Source organism: Lissotriton vulgaris, chromosome 3_1 (genome assembly GCF_964263255.1).
Source record: "Lissotriton vulgaris chromosome 3_1, aLisVul1.2, whole genome shotgun sequence".
Lineage (NCBI taxonomy): Eukaryota > Metazoa > Chordata > Amphibia > Caudata > Salamandridae > Lissotriton > Lissotriton vulgaris.
Window position 1 is genome coordinate 245,624,443 of NC_141689.1, and position 22,953 is coordinate 245,647,395.

Here is a 22,953-nt window from a genome sequence, read left to right on the forward strand (position 1 = left end):
CTCAGTGTGCGGGATGCAAAGCTAAGTGTCTCTATCCTTTCTTGCCCTCGGTCCTGCATCAATACTGCACCCAGCCCCTTATCGCTGGCATCGGTTGTAAGCACTGTCTTTTCCTGGGGGTCGTATCCCTGGAGTGGTACCGCTCCTACTACATCCTTCTTGATGACTTCGAATTCACCTTGGGCTTCCCCCGTCCAACGAAACACAGCACTTTCTCTTGTCAGCTGCCTCATGTGATGTCTTGGTGGCGAAGTGCTGCACAAACTTACTTTAGTATTCCGCCATACCTAAAAATGACCTGACCTCCTCTTTGTTGGTGGGTGGTGGTGCATCACAAATCGCCTTTACGTTCTCTGTTTTTGGAGTGATTCCTCGCACCCCAATCTCGTGTCCTAGGTAGGTCACCGACTCCATGCCTAGCCGGCACTTGGCCCATTCTGCTGTGAGGCCCTTAACATCTAGGATCTTCAGTACTTTGTTGAGTTTTGCGTTATGGTCTATTTTGTCTCGCCCCATTACCAGGATGTCGTCTTGGAAATACTGGATGCCATCCATGTTTTTAAACAATTGGTGCATCAGTTTGTGAAACACCGCGGCCGCCGAGGCCAGTCCGAACGGCATGTGGCAGAACTGATAGCACCCAAATGGGGTGATGAAGGATGTTAATTTCCTACTTTCTGGGTGTAATGCAATTTGATGGTAAGCTGAGGTCAAGTCTATGGTGGAGTACCACTTGATTCCTCTGGTCTTGGCCAACATTTCTTCAATTCTAGGTAATGGGAACTTCTCCACCACGATGTTCTTATTCAATTCGCGCAGGTCTACACATAGCCTGACTTTCCCGCTGGGTTTCATGACTACCACCAATGGCACGAGCCACTCCGCGCACGTGATCGGTTCGATGATCCCCTTTTTTTCTAAGTCCTGTAGTTCCTCCTGTACTGCTTCTCTCACTGCTGGGGGCACATTTCTCACCTCATGGGCGACTGGTACGGCTTCATCCTTTAGGACTATTTTGTGTGAGAATTTCTCCAGCCTTCCCACCGTGCCTCCGAATACTTTGGGGTACTCTCTCTTCCATTTGTCCAGATCTGGCCAAACTTCAAGTTCGGTGAGCAGTATCTGCTCTGATCCACCCGGATCCAGTTTGATGCCCAGATCGCCCTGGTCCAGCCATCCTAACACCAATGGCCCCTTCTCCGATATGTATAGCTTGCAGAATGCGGAGCGGCCTCTGAACTCAAACTTTAAAGGTCTGAATCCAACCATGGGTATGCGGTCCCCATGATGTAAATAATTAATTTACTCTCTTAATTTCTATGCAGGTAAGTACTTAATTAATGATAACTCAATCAGAATGAAGGAAAACAGAGTCCGTGGTGTAAGAGTTTCTAAGGGTTTTATTCCTCATAAAGGAATCAGGATATCATGTTCTGACCACCACACAGGGTGTCAGAAGGGATAGATGAGCGCGCTCACGTTTATTGACAATACATAGCTTATATACTTGATTTACATCATAATGTTCAATGTAAGAGGCGTAACAGCTGAGAGAAAACAAGATAACAGTATACACGTGGTACTAGTACATCATCAAGAGGCGTAAACTAGGCGTAAACTAGGGGTGTGTGCTAGAAACGTCACTGATAGGTGACGCAAATGGGTGGCACCAAGGGGTGGTGCTAACAGAATGTTGCAATGTCAGCAGAAATCGGAAGCTTGGATGCGCGCGCAGCTGCATGACGTGTGATAGACGGGGTGCAGGGGACTTGACATTTACACTGACGGAAAGAGACAGAAGTCTGGCATGTCAGATCAACTTGTGCTTCTATCATATCTGATATCTGATGTTTAGGAACTAAGCTATCTGGGCAGAAAGGTCTCTAGAGCAGAAGCTATTCTATACTTGCTGTGAGTGCGTGTATAAGCGCCTGAGTGTCTGTATGAGAAGCGTGGGGGCATGGGGCCTTCCATGGAAGCATGGCAACAGAGGCTATGAATTACTTGCATAAAGACAGGTCGGCCCTTTAGCCCTGTAGCTGAGGAAGGATGTTTACTGAAACTAGCAGGCTGGAATGTATCTTCGGGGAGGAAAACAGATAATTCGAAGGTTATAGTCAATCTTGGCAGGCAGCAGGCTGAGCTGAGCACGGAGGGCCGCGCTAGAAGTAAGTCATAGTTCACGGGTACGGGGGCTGCTTGGGCAGGGGCCCTCGCAGTCAGAAGCCAGAAAAGAGGCTCGGTGGCAGAGATTCAGGGCCTACTTTCAGCCAGGCTGAAAAACGTGGGAATACACTTCAAAAAGACGTTGGCATAGCATACTTAGGAACGGACCATCGAACCCATTCATGGTGGGTCTGAAAGAGGACAAGTTAACGTTGGACGCAAATGTATTTGCGTCTTCATAGCTGGCACAGGAGGGAAGTTACATGCACTTTTAACTCGTACATGGAGTCGGTGGGGTACTCGCTAGGGAACACAACATGACCATAAAATTTATATTACCTCATTCCCTCCTTGTTCCCTACGGACCCTTCATGATATATCGATCCTCATAAATCGATCGGTTTGTTCTTGTAACATTATATGTTCGTCTTTCTTTCTTTGACTGTTTGAGAGGCAACTGGAATGCTCAATGCAGGATGTGGCACACAGTCCACATATCGCTGGCCCACACTGCAGGCACAGGCAACAACTGAATACTATAACAAGGCCAATGCCTAGGAAGGATAAGATCTTCCATCCCCAAGCTGTTAACGTAGTCCAGAACCAACCGGACCAAGTCCAGGTGCCTGGATTCTGATGTATCTGATTTGCAATTTTATGTAAACGGGTGATAGCTTGATAGACAGATGGTGCGTTTTGTGGAATGAAAACACAGCAACTTGACCCGATGACCTTACAGGCTCCACCTCTATCTGCCAAGATGACGTCAATCACAAGACGATTTTGAAGGACAACAGTCCGTATAGCAGACTGCTCCTCTGTTAAGTTACCTAGAGCGGAGGCAGTTTCGTTCACTACTGCTTCAAGTGTTCTCGTTAATCTGCGTATTAATTTACTGTTTTGGACAGGTCCTAGGAAGAAAAAGAATCCTTTATTGAAATCAGTGTACTGTTCCCATGCCGTTTCTGTGTAGTCGACAAGGGGAATATCTCTTTTGGGTCTATTCGGTGCTAGATTCGTATTTCTATGGTAATCAGGGGGAGCTAGGAAAACAGGTGGCAGAAGGAATGCAATGTAACAGGTACCATCCCAATCTGGAGGTAGGCTAATGTATGCGGTATGACCACAAACAAAGTAAGAATGACTGGTAGCTTTAAAGGACGATTTACCATGGTCACTGAACTCGACCACAGTAGTGCATTTACTATGACCTACGTGTACTGAACCTTTCTTGCTAACACATAATTCACCTGTGACTGGTAATACTAACATATGGGGCAAAACTGGAGCAGCTTCAGATTCAACAGTAAGGATCATAAGGCTAATTGTGTAGTTACCTAATCCATATACTTCGTTTTCTAGATCAGTTCCTATTCGAGTGGGAAGTCCCTCTTTATCAGGATAACAGACGTTGAGCAGGACTAAGTTCAAGTTTCCCCAGACCCAGCCCCCATCGAAAACAGCAGTATCAGGATCTAAGGAATTAATTATTTTAAACCATGCTCCACAGGAGCCATTGTGAGTGAATGGGTACGGAAAGAGGGGCAGAGCTCCCTTGTAATTCTGGTAGGGAGGGAGTCGGCCACATATCCAGCAGTCTGTGGCATTACTTGTCTGATGGGAATGGTGTAACATACTAATGAATGTATTGTTGCGCAGCGCAAGTCTGTAAGAGAGTTCATGTGCAGGAAGTTCACTAAAAGTGTGTTCAGCAGAGACATTGTAAGCAGATTGTTCACGCCTGAAAATAGGCCAGTATATAGGTAGCAGAATGCTGGCAATAATAATTAGAATACTTAGAAAAAACATTATTAACAACGTCACTATACAGTGACTACGCAGTGATTTACAGTATGTACGTTTCTTTTCTTTTCTCTCTCTCTCTCTATCTCGATCTAGGGGATACATGTCAGAAACTTATTTAACCGATTCACCTAGGGGAGGACTTAAACAATTAAACTGTCTGACTTGCTAGATCGGAGTTTCATTCGGTAGAGTTCTTGGGGAGTCTTTTCTCTTTTTACACAATTAATGAAGAATCGTAATATCTGTTTTTGAATGTCTACTTTCTGTTTATACATGGCAGCTTGGACACTGTCGGGGTCTTTCCCTGTCTGTATGAATTTGTATAGTCTGTCGAGGGCTTCCTGCATTCCCACACAGCATAACAAGCTGTCGGTGGCTGATCTTAAGCGCAGTGATGCTAATACCATTAGATCGTCTGTTCCGGGTACTGGATCATATCTGCAGAATGACATCCTATCTTTCAATGCCTCAAGCCGGGATGTGTAGTGGGGAGACTGGAAAGGATTCTGTGTGTCCTTTAAATGCAATCTGTGTGTCGGTGGCGGGGTCTGTAGACCCGCTGTCGTACCTCCTGAGGCGGATGCTTGGGCATTATCTCTCCGCGGAGTCTGTATCTGAACGTGAACTTGTTGTTTAGGTGGATCAGGCAAACGTGGTTTCGGTAGGTCAGTTTTGAGTAGGGGAAGTGGCGGGGCTGGCGGAACAGGAGAAGTCTGTTGTGGTACCGGCGGAACGTGACCTGTGGGTGGAGTACCACCCCCGTCCCTGTCTGCAGGCAGGGCGCGAACAGGCAGATTGGTGTAGGCTGGTGCTACATCATCTAGATAGGAATTTAGGAATATGTCTTTAGTAGTCTTGTGCATTACTTTAGTCGGAACCAATGGTGACGGCAAATTTTTCGGTATTTCTGAGATGGCGTCAGGGGTACCTTCGGCCAAAAGATACATGTTATTTACTTGGCTCGTTTGGGTGCGATCTATTTGTTCTAATTTTACTCGAATTCCCTCAGTAACTAATACGTTTTCTTGGGCCTTTTCTGATTCTTGAAGTCTGTCTTCTCTACGGAGTGCTCTTTCAGCACGCTTACGTGATTCCTTACGCCAAAATTCTATGGCGTCTTTCTGAGATTGTCTGGCTTTCTTTTTCCGTAATATTTCTTCTACCTTTATGATACACTCGGCATCCCATGTTCCGTTAACTGGCCATCGGTATCTTTCCTCTAGGTGCTTGGTATAATCGGTCCATAACTCTAGATACAGGATGGCGTCTATGCCATGTTTATTGTACATAAAATTACCTGGAGTGTCCCTAGGGGGGATTGGAATCTCTTCCTCTAATATCCCTTTCCTAGTCCCTATCTGCCTTAACTTGTTGAAAAACGGCATTGTGCCTACTTGATACTGTAATGCTTGATCCTTGGTACTTAAATGTCGACTGTAACTATTTATACAAGAAAACACAATAATGCACAAAAACAATCACACTCATACCACGACATTAATCACATGAAACATTTAAAGACATAGCTAACTTCCCCCTACTCTGAATGTACCGCTCAACGATACAGATACACTGCTGTAACAGTGCAGAAATTCGGAATACTTTATATACTGCTAAACAGTACAGATACACTGCCTAAAAACAGTGCAGACCGGACTTGCGTACCCAAACCCGTCTAGATACGACCCAGCAATGGTACTCACCGGGAAGCACGGAAAACAGAAGGCCTCGGAAAACTCGACTGGACTCGGCTCGGAACTTCGGAAAACTTCGGAGAACTTCGGAAAACTTCGGAAAACTTCGGAAAACTTCGGAAACCTGGTGGGCCTCTTCACACCTCGGACCTTGCTTCTTTCGGCTGGGCTCTGGTCGGGATCCTCCGCACTCCTCACCGCCTCGTCTGGGCACTGATTGCAGTCTTCGTCACCTCCGTGTGTCAGAGGGGGATGCAGGAAGTCCTGCCAGTACACGTGTAGTCCGTCTAACTGATGGCAGGGGACACGGATTGCAACGCACCTTCCGGCGCGTGAGGTGGGGGAGGGGTCCCTATTCGGGCGCCAAAATGATGTAAATAATTAATTTACTCTCTTAATTTCTATGCAGGTAAGTACTTAATTAATGATAACTCAATCAGAATGAAGGAAAACAGAGTCCGTGGTGTAAGAGTTTCTAAGGGTTTTATTCCTCATAAAGGAATCAGGATATCATGTTCTGACCACCACACAGGGTGTCAGAAGGGATAGATGAGCGCGCTCACGTTTATTGACAATACATAGCTTATATACTTGATTTACATCATAATGTTCAATGTAAGAGGCGTAACAGCTGAGAGAAAACAAGATAACAGTATACACGTGGTACTAGTACATCATCAAGAGGCGTAAACTAGGCGTAAACTAGGGGTGTGTGCTAGAAACGTCACTGATAGGTGACGCAAATGGGTGGCACCAAGGGGTGGTGCTAACAGAATGTTGCAATGTCAGCAGAAATCGGAAGCTTGGATGCGCGCGCAGCTGCATGACGTGTGATAGACGGGGTGCAGGGGACTTGACATTTACACTGACGGAAAGAGACAGAAGTCTGGCATGTCAGATCAACTTGTGCTTCTATCATATCTGATATCTGATGTTTAGGAACTAAGCTATCTGGGCAGAAAGGTCTCTAGAGCAGAAGCTATTCTATACTTGCTGTGAGTGCGTGTATAAGCGCCTGAGTGTCTGTATGAGAAGCGTGGGGGCATGGGGCCTTCCATGGAAGCATGGCAACAGAGGCTATGAATTACTTGCATAAAGACAGGTCGGCCCTTTAGCCCTGTAGCTGAGGAAGGATGTTTACTGAAACTAGCAGGCTGGAATGTATCTTCGGGGAGGAAAACAGATAATTCGAAGGTTATAGTCAATCTTGGCAGGCAGCAGGCTGAGCTGAGCACGGAGGGCCGCGCTAGAAGTAAGTCATAGTTCACGGGTACGGGGGCTGCTTGGGCAGGGGCCCTCGCAGTCAGAAGCCAGAAAAGAGGCTCGGTGGCAGAGATTCAGGGCCTACTTTCAGCCAGGCTGAAAAACGTGGGAATACACTTCAAAAAGACGTTGGCATAGCATACTTAGGAACGGACCATCGAACCCATTCATGGTGGGTCTGAAAGAGGACAAGTTAACGTTGGACGCAAATGTATTTGCGTCTTCATAGCTGGCACAGGAGGGAAGTTACATGCACTTTTAACTCGTACATGGAGTCGGTGGGGTACTCGCTAGGGAACACAACATGACCATAAAATTTATATTACCTCACCCATTGTATGTGACTGGTCGGATGTCCAGTTTTTCCAATTCCGGGCCTAAATGTGGCTTAAAAGTTTCATTCCACACCGCTCTCTGGACAATGGTGTAGGGCGAGCCTGTGTCTGCCACTACGCTTATCGGCACTCCCCCAATCGTCATTTCTAGTACAGGTTTGGTCGTTCTTCTGCCATCCACACTTAACACTTGGTTATATATGCAAAGTACGGTGACGACTTCTTCCTCTGTGCCTTCCTCTTGATCTTCACGATCTTGGTCTATGTATTTTACCATGCTCTTGGAAGATTTTCTCCGGCACACCTTCTCTTAATGGCCTACAATGCCGCAGTACATACATTTGGCGCGGAACGCTGGGCACTTCCTGTCGTGCGCTTCGTGGGACCAGCTGCCACATCTATAACACGTTTTCTTGCTGCTCCCAGTCTGCTTTCCTGGTGGCCCAGGGTTGCCTTGCCATTTGTTGCGTCCCTTCGATGATGATCCTTTGTACTTGTAGTCTCTGCGAGGCTCCTCGTCGTCTACTTTGTTCACCATGGGGCTGGGTGCCGTCTCTTTCTTCGGCGCTTCTGCGCACCTGCGCGCCAATTCTGCCCTCTTGACTATCACCATCACCTCCTTCAGCGTGGCTTTCCCACTGGCCCACAGCTTATCCTGCACTGCCGTGCTCGTGGTGTGCATCACTATTTGGTCTTTGATGAATTCTTCTTTGAATGTGCCAGTTTCTTCAGAGCCGCCACGTATTCCTCTACCGACTCTCCTGGACGTTGTTTCCGTTGCTGGAAGTTGAATCTGTCTATCGATACGCACACTGCTGGCCTGTAGTGTTCGTTCAAGTCGTCAATGGCATGGGCATACACGTCATCATCTGTGCTTCCTCGTTGTTTGGGCACTAAGCTCTTGTAAATTCTGAGCCCTTCTGGGCCTAGGTTAAGTAGTAGAATGCGCTTCTTCCTCTTGCTGTTGAACTTTTCTTCATTTTCATCTTCAAGTACTTCTATGAAGTTGTCAATGTAGTCCCTCCAATCTTCCCACTTCATGAGTGGCTCTCCTGGTTTAGGAAGGAACTGCACTGGTGCTGTTGCGTATCCCGCTTGCGCACTCATCTTTTCACGCTTGACCGTGGGTGGCGTGCCGCTGTGACTTCTGGGACTGCCTGGCGTACTGTCCGACTCCTGTTTCTCGGTCAGTAACTGGGGACTTTCTGTGTTTGCCCCCTTGTTCTTTCCTGAGGTAGCCAGCGCGGTTTCCCTGTCGCAGGTTCGCGGTGCTATTGGGTGCCCTTGTCACTGGCTCCGCCTGGGTTCATTCACTCTTCCCCCCACGTGCTTGTCTAACCCCCTGTGGGCTGGGGTGGGCTCTGCCGCGCTCTTTAGGGTAGGGTGTTACGTGAGGTAGCTTACTTGCCACTCCGCGGTTGGTTGCTCCCCTTGGTTGCCTGGGTAAGCTGCCTTTCTCCTTGTCTAGAGTGTTTGATTCACTGGTGCTTCTTTGAAGGTTTGTCCTCTTTTTTTTTTGATGTTCCATGTGCAGGTGTTCAGTATCCCGCTCTCGTCGCCATTGTAAAGTGGTGCTTCCCCAATGAAGACGCTACACCAGAGTAGTATTTAACACTCATTTAATTGTTAACTTGTTCCCTAAAGAGCGCCGAGCCGATGTGCCATCCGTGTCGGCTTTCGCGCTTCTCATTTCCACGATGCGCGCGCAGCCGCCAACATGGCCGCCGGCACGTCACGTCGCGGCATGACGTGCAACCACTAGAGCGCAACACCACAGGTTTTGGTACTCAGTCCGGCCCTGACTAAGGACTATAGTCCGAGTCCCTTTCCCACGCAGACCTCTTCGTGATTTGAAATAGGTTTCAGGAGATTGGCGCCGTTCACTGGCTCATTGTTTTAGGAGAGCGACTATCAATGCCCTTTTAATGTCCAGGCCACTGACGTGGTTTGTCAGCCAAATCTGACATCAATATTAACTGATAATATGTTATAAAACTGGTTCCAGGTGATCAGGGCCAACCAGCTTTGCGTGCAGAAGTTACTGCTCTTAAGATACTCTGTGGTGCTTATGTTTTCGTCCTCCAGCGGATAAAACGTTGAGTCTGTGAGGCCTCAGGGGCCGGGTTAGGCCTGCAGCGCCGCGCCGCTTAGTAAGCGCAATAACTTGACACACACACTGTTACTGCTCTGGTGTGGACCGGAAGTGCCGTGCCACTTCGGCCCCTTTATTTAAAGCTTTCTGGCCACGCCTGGCCAGAAAGTGATACATTGTGCGGAGTGCTTCCGGGGGCTCAACCTGAGACTGCACTAGAGCGCTACATCCCTTCCCAACTTGGATTTTCAAAAATAACTATAACAGTCGGTTCAACATGCGAAATCTGCCAGTCTGTGATTGGGCCGTGGATTGGATCTAAGATTATATTGCCACTTGCCTCTCGGAGGGATCTGGTCTCGAGGAGGTCCCGGTGAGGGCAGAGATGGGTGTTCTGCAGTGTCCGGGGGCAGGCACGAATTATCGTTCGTGGCTGTATTCTCTCCCTCTTCCCTCGCTGCAGGTATGCTACCATTTGAGCTCTGTCCTTTCGGAGCGGGTATCTGTTTGAACCACGATACGTTGCGAGTCACCTCTTCTCCGTCTCGGCTGACTGTGACTGCTGTTCCGTGGGTTTCCTTGATGACCCAGGGTTCCGGTTCGAATGGAGTCTTGAATTTTCCTCCTGGCCTCCTTGTTCGGATTAGCACAGTCTCTCCCGGATTCAGGGTCTTTGTTTGGGCCCTCCTCTTGCAACTTGCCTTCTTGTTTGTCCTTCTTCTCCTTTCTTGGGTGTCTGCTGGTGAGTATGGTGCGGGAGCCCAGCTGTCAGCCATGGGTAGTAAGTCTCTCCGAGGTCCGGCCAGCATCAACGCCCATGGTGACTGCATGGTGGTGCTGTGTGGTGTGTTGCGGTACTCCCTTAAGAACGCTTGCAGTGCTTCTTCCGGGTCACTCCCTTCCGCGGAAGATATCCGCAGTACTTTGTTTATTGTCCTCATAAAGCGTTCTACCTCACCGTTGGCTTGTGGCCATTGCGGGGTGATTCGGTGATGTTTTATGCCAAGGTTGTTCAGAAACTCTTTAAACTCACTCCCCTGGAACGGGGGCCCATTGTCTGTCTTGATGACCATCGGGATGCCGAACAAAGCAAAGGTTTTGCTGAGGATGGGGCGAATGTTCGCGAAGCTGGTTGATGCTGCCGTTTCCACTATGGGGTATTTAGTGTAGTTGTCCACTAGTACTACCGTGACTCTCCCGTCTGGGAAGCTGCCAAAGTCCAAGCTTAACCATGCCCATGGTGATGGGGCGTGTTCTTCCGTGATTATTGGGGCTGGTACTTCGGGGCTGCTTGTGATTTGGCATGCTCGACACTCTCGCACGCAGGCTTCGATGTCCTCCTCCATGTTGGGGAACCATATCTTCTCTCGCATCCTCGCTTTCATTCTGCGGGTGCCTTGGTGTCCTTCGTGTGCCAGGGTGGTTGCTCTCTCTTGCAGCGCTTTGGGGATGACCACGCGAGTTCCTCTCAGTAGGAGGCCATTGTCAGCGCAGCTGAGGTCATCGTGAACCTTCCAGTACTGTTGCAGGCGTGTCCTGTCTGCTTCGTTCCACCCATTGGTATCCTTCAGGAAGTTTACCCATGTTCCGGATTGTATTGCTTCTTTTACCCTCCTGACGACTGCATCGCTGTCATAGTGGGAGATGATGACATTGGCGGTCAGCGCGCAGGGGCATGCGCCTGTTGCTAGCATGTTGATGAATTCTTCGGTCTGGACTTCCGGATCTGCATTGCTGGATTCTTCCGCAGGGGGATGGCGAGACAGGAAGTCCGCCGGGTTTTTCGCCCCCGGTCGGTACACTAGGTCCATTTGGTATTGTTGAACCTGGATCGCCCAGCGTTCAATCCTTGGCGGTGGGTGTGGAGCGGTACCACGGAATAAGGGGATTAGCGGTTGGTGGTCTGTCACCATTCTGAATGGGTGACCGGATATGTAGAGGTGAAAATGGGCGCACGCCCATTTTACTGCCAGCGCCTCCCTCTCAATTTGCGAGTATCGTGACTCTGTCGCTGTCAGGGCTTTGCTTGCGAATGCCAACGGGGCCCACACCCCTGGTTCAGATTCTTGCGACAGGAGAGCTCCTAGGCCCACTGGGCTGGCATCCACTAGTACTTCGGTGGGTCTTGCAGTGTTGAAGTATGCCATTGTTGTGCTGTCCAACAGTGCCTCTTTGATCCGGTGGAATGCTTTGTCCTCTGTTGCCGTCCATTTCCATGAGCTGTCTTTCTTCGTCAGGTTTCTCAGAGGCTCTGCGATTGTGGCCAGATTGGGTATGAATCTGGCACAGTACTGTGCCATTCCTAAGAAACTCCTTACTTCGGATGCGGTTGACGGTGCTGGAGCGTTCTTGATGGCATGTGATTTGCGGGGGTCTACCTTTACTCCGTCTGAGTCAAATACGTATCCGAAGTACTCTATTGATTTCCTGAAGAACTGGCACTTGTCTTTATGTAAAGTGACGCCATACTGTGCGAGTCTTTGTAAGGTGGCCTTCAGTCTTCGGTGGTGTTCTTCACTTGTTTTGGCGTGAATTAAGATATCGTCGCTGACATTCAGCACTCCGTCAAGTCCTGTTAGGATTTCCTTAATTGTATTTTGGAAGATTTCGGCTGCGGATGAGATGCCAAAATTTAGTCGCTTGTATCGCCTCAGCCCCAGGTGTGTTGAGAATGTTGTGATGTAGCGGCTCTCCTCCGCTAGCCTGAGCTGGTGATATCCTGCATTAAGGTCCAACTTAGAGAACCATTGGGCCCCATTCAGGTCCGTCAGGATGTCATCTACTGTTGGGGTGAGGTGTCGCTCCCGTCGAATGGCTTTGTTGGGGACCCTCATATCTATGCAGATGCGGATTTTGCCTGGCTGGCGCGGCTTCTCGGCTATCACCATTGGGGATACCCACGGCGTCGGTCCCGATACTTTCTCAATTACCCCTTGTTCTTCAAGTTGGTTGAGTTCCTTTTCCACGGCTGCGCGCAAGTGGAATGGTATCCTTCTGTGCCTCAGGGCTATTGACTGGATGGCGGGGTCGATGTGTAATTTGATCGGTGGTCGTTTGATTGTGCCGAGGCCCTCGAATAGTGTGGGGAACATTTCCAGGATGTCTTCTGTTTGTAGCGCTTTGACGGCGTTTGCAAACGCAATGAGGCGGAGGTCTTCCGCTGTGTTGCTGCCTACAAGCAGGTCTGCTTCCTTGTCTATTACGTGGAACGTTGTCGTCACCTCGTTGTCTTCTGCCTTTACTTGGACCGTCATTTTCCCTCGTAGTGGGAGAGGTTCCTGGCTGCCGTATGTTAGTATGCGCGCCTTCGAGGGGACTAGCTTGGGTCTTGGCTTCAGTGCTTTGTAGTGCTGGATTCCCATGACGTTCACGGTGGCTCGCGTATCGATGACGCCAGTCGCTGGGATCCGTCAATGTGTATATGGCATTTTGGCTGTGGTCTCCGCCGCTTCTTTAGTTCACTTACGAATGACACATAGTAGCATTCATCTTCATCCTCTGTGGAGGAATCGTCGAATTGGGGTTGTCTCGGCGATTTGTGTGATCGAGACGACGTTGCGTCGTCTAGCGATAGCTGTTTCACCGCTCCCGTGATTGGTTTTCTTCCGGACGCCCCTCTTCCACGGGAGCCACCCCTGCACACGCTTGCGAAATGGTTGGGTATTCCGCATTTTGAGCATGTCTTGCCACGTGCCGGGCAGCCATCTTGGTTGTGTTCGTCTCGGCCACAGTATCCACATGACGCTCGGCGTGGCGTCCTGGTCGGCCATCTTCCTCTGCTTCCCCGACTGGTGTTGCGGACCGCATCCACCCTTTCTGTCTTCACCACGGTTCCTGCTTCTGCCCGCGGGTTCAGGGCTGCTTCCATTGCTGTTGCGCGTGCATCCGATAGTTCGTGGGATCTGGCCAGGATCAATATTTCTTCAAGTGTGATGCGCGGTTGCCTTAGAATGAGTGTTCTTAGGTGTTTGTTGCGGCAACCTTGAATGAGCTGTGCGGTCACTTCTTTCTTTTCGTCATCATCCGTGCACGTGCTTATGAGATCCCTCAATCGCGCATGGAACGCATCCATGGTTTCTCCTTCCCTCTGTCTGGATTGGCGAAACTTGAATCGCTCATAGTGCGGGTTCAGCTGGGGGTCGAAATGTGCGTTCAGCGCATTGACTGCAGCGTCATAGTCATCGTCATCTCCTGTGTCCGGGAGATGTTTGAACAGCTTGTACAGTTCCGTGCCCCCAAAGTGTAACAGCAGGGACCTCTTTACTTCGTTATCTTTCTCCCTGGTGGCAGTGAAGTAGTTGTTGAGTTGTCCTAACCACACAGCCCATCTGGGGGCCGCTGTCCCGGGGTCTATCAGTTCGCTGAAAGGTGGTAGTGCCTGGATCTGTGAGTGGGCTGACGGCATTGGTGGCTGTGTGCCGAGATTTACTGCTGGCGCTGGTGGTGCTGCTTGCTGAGCTTGGCCGGCTCCCCCAGATGCTCCTCCTGGGTTTGTGGTCATTTTGGTGCTGGGCGGTGGCTGGGCGCTTGCCTTTTGGGCGTCTTTTTATTGTATCCCTGGTTGCACTTGCTCGTGCTTGTTGATGCCTGTATGAGTCACTGTTTGTCAGGTAGTTGGTTGCACTTGCTTGTGTTTGTTTGCGTTTGTTTAGTCTGGTGTGCAACAGGTGGTTGATTGTCTTTGCTTGTGCTTGTTGTGTGATTCGCCTTGGCCAATGCTTGATGGGGCGCTGCCAGCGCGTGCTTGGGCTTGGCTGTGTCGCCTCGTGGTGTGGTTGGCCTCGCTGGGTCTTTTCCCGTGTCTGCTGGGCCTCGCGCTCGATTTGTTCGAGGCGCCTTTCCGGCCTCGCGCTCTCCCAGGGTTTCTCTCTCTCTTTCTGCGCATGCGCGCACTGCTGGGCCTGCCGCCGGGTCGCTTCCTTCGGCGCGCGTCTCTGTCTTGGGCCTTCCTGCCGTCGCTGCCGCCGGTGCCACACGCAGCTCCTTGCTCACGCTGCTTACCGGTGTGTGTAGCTTCCGCTCTCGGTGGTGGCCGCCGTCGCGGGTGTTCTTCTCCGGTGCCGCCGCTGTGGTGATCGGGTCGGCTGGTAGTCAGGCAGGTAATGCCGCTGGCTGGCGCCGTTCAGCTTACGGGCATCCCACTCTCGTCGCCAGTGTGAGGCCTCTGGGGCCGGGTAAGGCCTGCAGCGCCGCGCCGCTTAGTAAGCGCAATAACTTGACACACACACTGTTACTGCTCTGGTGTGGACCGGAAGTGCCGTGCCACTTCGGCCCCTTTATTTAAAGCTTTCTGGCCACGCCTGGCCAGAAAGTGATACATTGTGCAGAGTGCTTCCGGGGGCTCAACCTGAGACCCTCGGAGCACTAGAGCGCTACAAAATCGATTTTGCTGAATCTAACCTTTGACTCGGAAACTTTACTCGACCTCCTGCTGTGTGCTCGAGTCACGCACCCACCAAAGCTTAAACACTCTGATAGCAAAAAAGGTGTGTGGCCCAATTGCAGGTTTCGTCCCCTTCACAGATTGTCCAGGCGTGAATATCGCTCCAGTGGTTTGCACTAATTGTTCATATCTCGTGCCAGTCTGTTCCGATCTCTCCTTCTGCCACTTCCTACAGCCTCTCTGTTCACGCGGACCACGTGACACCAGGGCCGTCAGAAGGGGAGTGGAGGGAGGGGGCTAGAGGGTGGATTCACCCCTCGGCCCGCACCTTTCTCAGCTGGCCCCCACCCCCAATCACCGTAATGAAAAATGCATGTATAGATAGATTTTGAAGAAAGCTTTCCCTTTATTATTGGTAGCTAGCATGGCTGAAGCCAGTAGATGGCGGCAGATACTCACATGTGGGCCTAGCATGGTGTTTCTGCAGGAACACCTTTTGCTCTTCTCTTTTTAGTTTCTGAAATACAACGGTCCGGTCCCCTTGTACATGTAACTTAGTGTGCGCCTCCTAGTTAAAATTAGAGCATCGGCGGGTATAAAACAAGCACTGGTGAGTTTGAAACAAGCATTGGTAATTCCAATAGGTTTGGATTTAAAGAATTATTGTATTTATTTATTTATTTTTAACATTTATAAAGCGCTGCTTATACCCTTGGGCGTCAAGGCGCTAAACCATTATTAACAAAGGAAGTATAGAGGCATGAGTGAAGGAATCAGATAAGACGAAATGGAAAGAGATTACTGAGAGAACAGCCAAGTTTTCAAAAGTTTGCGGAACTGAAGCAGTGTGACACTTTGTCTGATATTGAGAGGCAAGGTGTTCCAAAGTCTGGGGGCTGCAACTAAAAAGCGTCGGTCACCCCAAGAGACTGTTTTGGTATGAGGGACAATCAATTGGCTGAGCGTGGCTGATCGTAGGGCTCTTGTGGGTTTGTAGCTTTGAAGTTGTTCTCTTAGAAAATGAGGTCCTTGATTATTAATTGATTTGAAAACTATACAGAGTGCTTTGAAATGAATTCTCTTTTGTACAGTCAGCCAATGAAGATCTTTTATGTTTTTGGAAATGGGTTCGAACTTTGTTTTGCCGGTGAGGAGGCGAGCTGCTGCGTTTTGTATAGTTTGAAGTTTGGCAATTACTCTGCTTTGGGCATTGAGAAATAGCCCATTACAGTAATCCAAGGAGGAGAGGACAAGGGCAGAAACCAGTGTCTTGATGGCAGAATCAGGAAGAAAAGGGCGTATTTTGCGGATCATTTTTAGCTTCAAGTGTGCTGCAGATGCTGTTTTGTTGGCATGATTCATGAAATTAAGTCCATCATCGAAGGTAACTCCCAGATTCCTGACCTTCACGGTCGGCGTAGGAGGAGTACCGAAGGTCTCTGGCCACCAGCAGGTGGACCAAGCTGGGGAGAGTGGACCAAAGATGAGAACCTCAGTTTTTTCTGAGTTCAGCTTTAAGCAATTTGTCGCCATCCAATCTCCTATGTCTAGGAGCCCTTTCTTAAATTTTTCAGCTACTTGCTCTCCGTCGCCTTTAATCGCCAACACTAGTTGGGTGTCGTCAGCGTACGAGGTAAGGCGTAATGTGAAGCAATTCAAGTATATGGCATGGGATAGATATGCATTTGTGTGGAAGCAAAGAACTGTAGAATATTATTGGTGTAGGCTAAAAGGTTGGGTAGGTGACTGTTGTGCTGTTAAGCCAGACCTAAAAATCCATGTAGGCTAATGGTTACCCTCTTTTGCATCTGTGCTGCTGTCAGAGAAAAGTTCATGTTCAGGTACCTGGACAAATAAACAGAATGGTTACACCCCTGTGAGGGGCACACACATTTTGTGGAAGCACTCCGCCTCTGCCCAATCAAAACATTCAATGTAGTCTTGGCTGTCAACATGTGGGCGGAGCCAAAGCCCTTTCAATTGGTGATTCTCACATAATTGTCAGGCGACAATTGCACTGTCAGACCTGACCATAATGAGTAACCAATTGAAACGCAACACCCTCCTGCAGCTGCTTGTGCAGAAGCCTCCTGCATATCCGGCCTAGTGAGGCACAGCGGCAACATCGAGAAGAATGGAAGTTGAGCTGCTTTCATTCTCCAACATTCTTAATCCCTACATATAAATGAACACCTTTACATTTCTAGAGTGTCTTCGGTGGGTTCCTTCGATAAAGCGCCGGGATACTCCGTGGAGTGGCCGTGCGCTATAGAAGTATAATAATAACATAACATAACATAGAGGCAAAAAGCAATTTTCAGTGCTTGGAAACCACATTATGGAGGCCTTATGGAGGTTAAATATAACCTGTGGTAGAACGTTGCCATTGACATAGAGATCCGTCATTGCTTTGTGTTATTTATGGTGTATTTGCTGAGCAGCTGCGCTTAACCTGTGGTCCGGGGACCCTAGAGGGTTCGCGACACCTACTCAAGGTCCACGACTCCTTAGAAAGTGAACAGATTCATACAGTGTACATGAACAAAACAGAAAAATGTTATGCTGAAAATTTCAAAACTTTCTGTAATTGAATGGAATTTGAAATTGGAGGCTAAGAATTCAGTTAATATCCTCACATTCATTCTTGAGAGCAGTGGAAGTGCATCAAATAGAAAATAGTTGGGAGGATGGGAGGCTTCAATTGAATTTGGAAAAGCTCCAACCTTCCCATGTAAATTAAAATTTTATTTTTTATATTTTTTTGCAAATGTCATTTGTGTTTTTGATTGATGAATGTTTCTGCCTGTATCTTTATGTATTATTTTGAGGTTCAAACCTCCGAAATGGCTAAGCCTGGGGTCCGTGGCTTCTAGTAATTACTCAGTGGGAGTCCCCAGATTCTGATAATGATTCAGTCCGTGTCACTGGATTCCAGTAATGACTGAGAGGGGTCCTCAGAAGTCAAAAGGTTAAGCAGCTCTGGGCTAGAGTGTGGGCGTCATTCCTGGGAACCAGAGAGCTACACAGGGCTCAGGAATCATACAGAGAATAGGTGTGACGTCATACAGAAACTCCCTGCAAGAATCCTCAGTACTTCAGTCAAATTACCATTTTGCTTGTGTCACGAATACAGGGTTGGGAGGAGGAGCAGTTTTAAGACCTTTTGCAGTGATTGTGTACCATTACTAGGTGGCGCCCCAAGCCTTCTGCCTTACCGTGCTTTATATAAGAGGAGTCTGACCCAAGACATGCATATTTACAGGGATTAGCCAAGACTCCACAGAATACTCAAATTCATGTTAACTTGTCTTGTTTTCTTATTGAACACTGGTTTTGGGGGTCTTGGTGGCAGTGAGCTGTTGCTGGCAGGTTGCGAGTGAATTATTACCCATGGTTCATAGCTACCCGCTGGGTCCCCCTTGTTCTTCTAAAAATGGCAGGTTTGCGAGTGAGCAGAACTCATGGTATGGACCCATGCACTCGGGTAGGCTGCATCAGGTGGCCGATCCAAACTCCCTTCTATGACTACTAAAGGCTTTTGGGTAGGACCAGCTTGTCCACTTAATGAAATTCCCTACTTCGGGGCAGTGCATAAACCATGGATATACAAGGCTTCTTCTCCTGGGATCGCGGCTTAACCTTGTGTTTTGTTATTACACCGGGGTATAAATCCTGACAGAAGTATTTCAATGACCTGAATACCAAGATACCTTTTTTGTACCTCTCGTAAGATAAACAGCGGCACTCGCCTGTGGCCAATCATATGCTGGTCTTTTGATAGCCTTTGACCAATGTTTCATGACATGTGACGTAGCTGTGCCCTCATGCTCCCCTTTTCCACCCCATACCCAGAATTGAGGTATAGAAAGGAGGTTAGATTTAGAAGCAGACTGAAGAAAACTTCAATCCTGTGCATGATAAAATCAAAGATTGATCAAAAACCTGTAAGGAGCCTAGCAGATAAGTTCACATTACATATAAGGGTTAACCCAATAAGTACGAGGACCTGGGTATGAAATGTTGCAAGAAAGAGGGTCCTAGTACATGTATATTTAGAAGAAAAAACTTTACTTAGTATTGTTCTACAGGAAAATTATTTCACAGTTTGAGAGATGTTGTTTATTCACATCCTCATGTATGCATATATATGTACAAAACGTATTAAAAAATAATTTTTGAATATGTATTGTACATATATATGCATACATGAGGATGTGAATAAACAACATCTCTCATAAATTGTGTAATAATTTTCTTGAATAACAATACTAAGTAAAGTTTTTTCTTCTAAATAGCAGATAAGTTCAGCAGAGCTTGAAAACCAAAGACCTTTGTAGATTGTCAAAAAGAGAAAAATCTGGAAATCCGCACGAGTGCGCAACGGGCTGGCGCGAGCAGCATCGCGGCGCATCCAACCTGACCTTTTATACGCTGAAGAATTTCCTGACCCGGAACAGGAAATTATGTGAACAAGAAGTACATTTTATCCCATGATGAATTCGGAAGGAAATGGTGTCTCAGGGTCACCATGATACCCGTTTCACAGGAAAAATGTGGTATGGATTACTTAGCAAAAATAAGGTGAAGATCCGGATACCATTGTAATAAACGTATTCCTAACTTTCCTGTACTTTCCTATCTTATACCTACTTCTCAACAAAAATATAGCCAGCAGAGGGAGACCCGCCCAAAATGTACCTTATACCATGTCTATGCCAACGGCGGTAAATCCGGATAACAAATGTATGTACAATGTATAGAAAACTTATAAAAATAAAAAATAAAATAAAAAAGAATGACCATCCTCTCTACAGAAGGGCAGAGCATTCTAGAACAGTGGTTCTTAACCTCTGGTCTGGGATCCCCTGGGGGTCTTCATATCCTACTCTGTGGGTCCACGAATGTTTAGAAAAGTAAATAATATTACCAGATTACTAAAGTGTATGTAAATTTAAAATTATAAAACTTATATTATTGTGAAGGAATTTGACATTTGAGGCGACTAATCAAGTTGGCATCAGATCGATTCGTGGGAGCAGTGCAGGTGCCTCAAACAGAATATAAAATGGTTAATAAGTGGCTTTAATTGAGTTTATAAAAGCTCCAACCTTCTCAATAAAAAAATCAAAATTATGATTTTTGTCCTTGTATTTGTTTGTGAATTAAATAAAATAGTCCGCATTTGTGTGGTGAATGCTTGTTTCTGTATCTTTGTGTATTGCTTTGCAGTTCTAATCATCATACATGCTTAGGCCAGGGACCCCAGCTTCCATTAATGCCTTATTGGGTGGTGGCTGGAATCCAATAATGTTACATTGAGGGTCCCCGACTTCCAGTAATGATTAAGTGGGGGTCAATAAAAAACAAAAGGTTAAGAGCTGTTGTCCTAGAGTACCAATCATTTTGGTCCATCTTCCTCCATCACCGCTTGCGAACAGCACAGCCACGTAACATAACCACCAGCGCTTTAATTCACCGCATTCCAAAATGTTACAACCAGCTCCACAGAGACTTGCTCCAGCAGGCACTGGCGGGAATCCCACCCGGGAAGCGGGGCTAGCCGCCAAACCTCTGGTAATGGCACCTAAAGACACGAAGGGTTGGAAAGGAGTCAGAAGTTTGTCCAACTTTGAATTTCTTGCGAAATTTGACAGTGTTTCACTTGCTCAGAGGATTTCAGAATATGTGCAGTTTGGCTGGGAGCTGAGTGAGGTTTTAATGAGGGCCTTCATTCTCCTTGAGCTGTCGGATGCAGGTGTGGCGGTGAATGAGTACCCATCTCACAGGCTGGTGTCTGTCTGTCTTTATGACTGACTGAGGGATGCTAGAAGCCAATGGCTTGTAACTAATAATCACTCAGAGAAACTCACTCTGTGTATATACGCCACCCCTTTTCAGAGGAATGCACTTTGTTACTAAACATGAATGGTTGAAAAAAAAACTTTTGGAATTAACTAAATAAAATAACACACTTTATTACTGAACTTTAACACTATCTTCAAATGGCAATTTTCGCCTGACTGCATAATAACTCTGCATGGGAAGCTGATGCTCTGAAATAGGCCTGCCATTCAAACCGGAAACGAAGTTCTAGGTAAAGTTGGGAGTTGTTGCAGTAAGTGTCAATCAAGCCTTGGCTAAGATATGGTGAACTTTGCCCTTTGACCCCGCCTGTCTCTTCCTGCCAGTGCATGTCTAGGCCATACTATATGTTTAAGTGCCTCTCAGAGACACTCGTCGCCACCTGTTGATGCATTAGAAGAAGAGTTGCTGAGCAGTGGTGGCCAAGGAATGCTGACAACTGGAGCCGCTTACTGACAGCTGCTCCTAGCCTGATAAATTATTTTTAACTGGATTTCACCTTAATCATTGAGGGCTGGTGGTGACTGCCGTAGCTTATCACTCTTTGGAGGAGCTCTGTAATGAGAGTTAATGCGCGGTATAAGCGCGCAGGCGAGGCACCCCTCATGGCTCAAACGCCCAATACAATTACCTTAATTTGATTACTTGACTTACAATAAGAAGCCTCCATAGTTTTAGTTGTGCATATGAACAAGAAATCTTTGTGTCATAACAGGTTACTGTGCTTATTTAAAGATTACTGTAGTGGCAGAAGGGACTTAACAGCTCCCTTGATATCGTCCAGGCCCGAGTCGTTTTCTGTCTCCTGTGCAGGGGTGTTAGCTCTTACCTTTAAAATGAAACCTTCTGTTATTCTCAGGGGCACCTACGAGTCGTGCTCTTGCTGCCTCCCTTTAAGTAGGTACTAATATTACTTCCGGTTCAGTGAGTAAAAACAACAATATAAACAATAATGTCAACCACACGCTTATCTTCGTACCTATATATTTTTTATTTCTGGTAAGCATTCATTTTTATGCCTGGCCATTAAAGACCACTTAAGTTGTTTCATTAGCCTCATGCACACAAAAAAATCGTGATAAAAAAACATAATTGTTTAATTAGCAAGATTTGGAATCAATCTCTTCATGGAGTCCTCTCTTCATCTGTCATTTACCTTTCACTTCCTACCACCCCAGCGTCCGAAGGGCAGTGGGTCAGTCCCCTTCAGCCATTGTCTCTCTTGCCTTTAGAGTGTTGTCATTTTCCTGATCACATGTGCGCTTCCACATAAAAGGAAGCGTGATACAATCCCACGACGGGTGTAATAGTATTTTACTTTGCCAATGCTTTTTTATTTCGAATCTTTATCGTTTATTTTTGGTCATTCTTGTTTATTTAAGCAATAGATTCAGTCATTTAAAGCCAATTGTACTCTTGATTTGCACTCATATTCATAGTTGTCTCTGATGGGTATTAAAACTATCAATAGTTTCTCCGCCTTTTCTATATAAATTTGCCTGCTAGGAAACCGGCATACTGTTTGTAGAAAGCTGACTTTCTATATATTGTCTACTAAAATGAAGGGCACTGTGCAGAGTCTCCAGTAGGTCCCAATTGGTTTACAGAGGCTAAAGTAAATAATGCTCTCTTTTGTGGTAGTGTGGGCGAGCAGTTAGGCTTATCAGAGGGTAGTGCTAAGAATGTGTTGTATTCACATAGGCAATAAATGAGTCACACTCAAAGAATAAATCTGAGACCAATTTGAAAAATAACACTTAATATATATTTCAAACTCAAAAACTTTGTTTCAAGGTAAGTACAATTTTTGATAAAAATATGCACAGGTAAGTAAAGCGTTTAAACCTGTACGCTTTTACGCACAATGCAATCCTATGGGAGGAAACTTCAAAGATGCATAGAGGTAGATGCAGTCAGTTTCAGGGGGGTTCACCTTCTGGGATCGGAGTAGTAGTGGGCCAAGGTTCAAAGTACTACCATCAGTTCTTAGGAAACCGCCTGGGTTCTACCAGGAGCAGGTTGCTGGAGAGGGTGGTTGCTGGCGCTATGGAGAAGGGGGGGCACCTGAAAAGAGCCTGCAAAGGGGGACCTGCAGGCAAGTCCAAGGGCTCCCAAATGTGGCATGAGGTCGCAAGGTGTCCTGGAGTATGGGGGCACATCTGGTTCGTTGGTACCCGGTCCATGCAGCTCAGGTGCAGAGTAATTAGGTCGGTTGGGCTGGTGCACAAAGATGCACCTCCCGATCAGGGACAAATTGCTGGCAAGGGCAAAATCAAAGCAGCTGGGCCAGTCTTGAAGTGGGTTTCAGTGATGCGGACATCCCTCGACGGCTGCTTGCTACTGGTGCAGTGA

At 47.4% G+C, this 22,953-nt stretch overlaps 1 protein-coding gene across 4 annotated transcripts in view; it reads left to right on the forward strand.

Moving 5' to 3' along the window:
• CTIF (cap binding complex dependent translation initiation factor) overlaps positions 1–22,953 on the forward strand; it is an 856,085-nt gene that overhangs the window by 262,855 nt on the left and 570,277 nt on the right. The window lies entirely within an intron of this gene.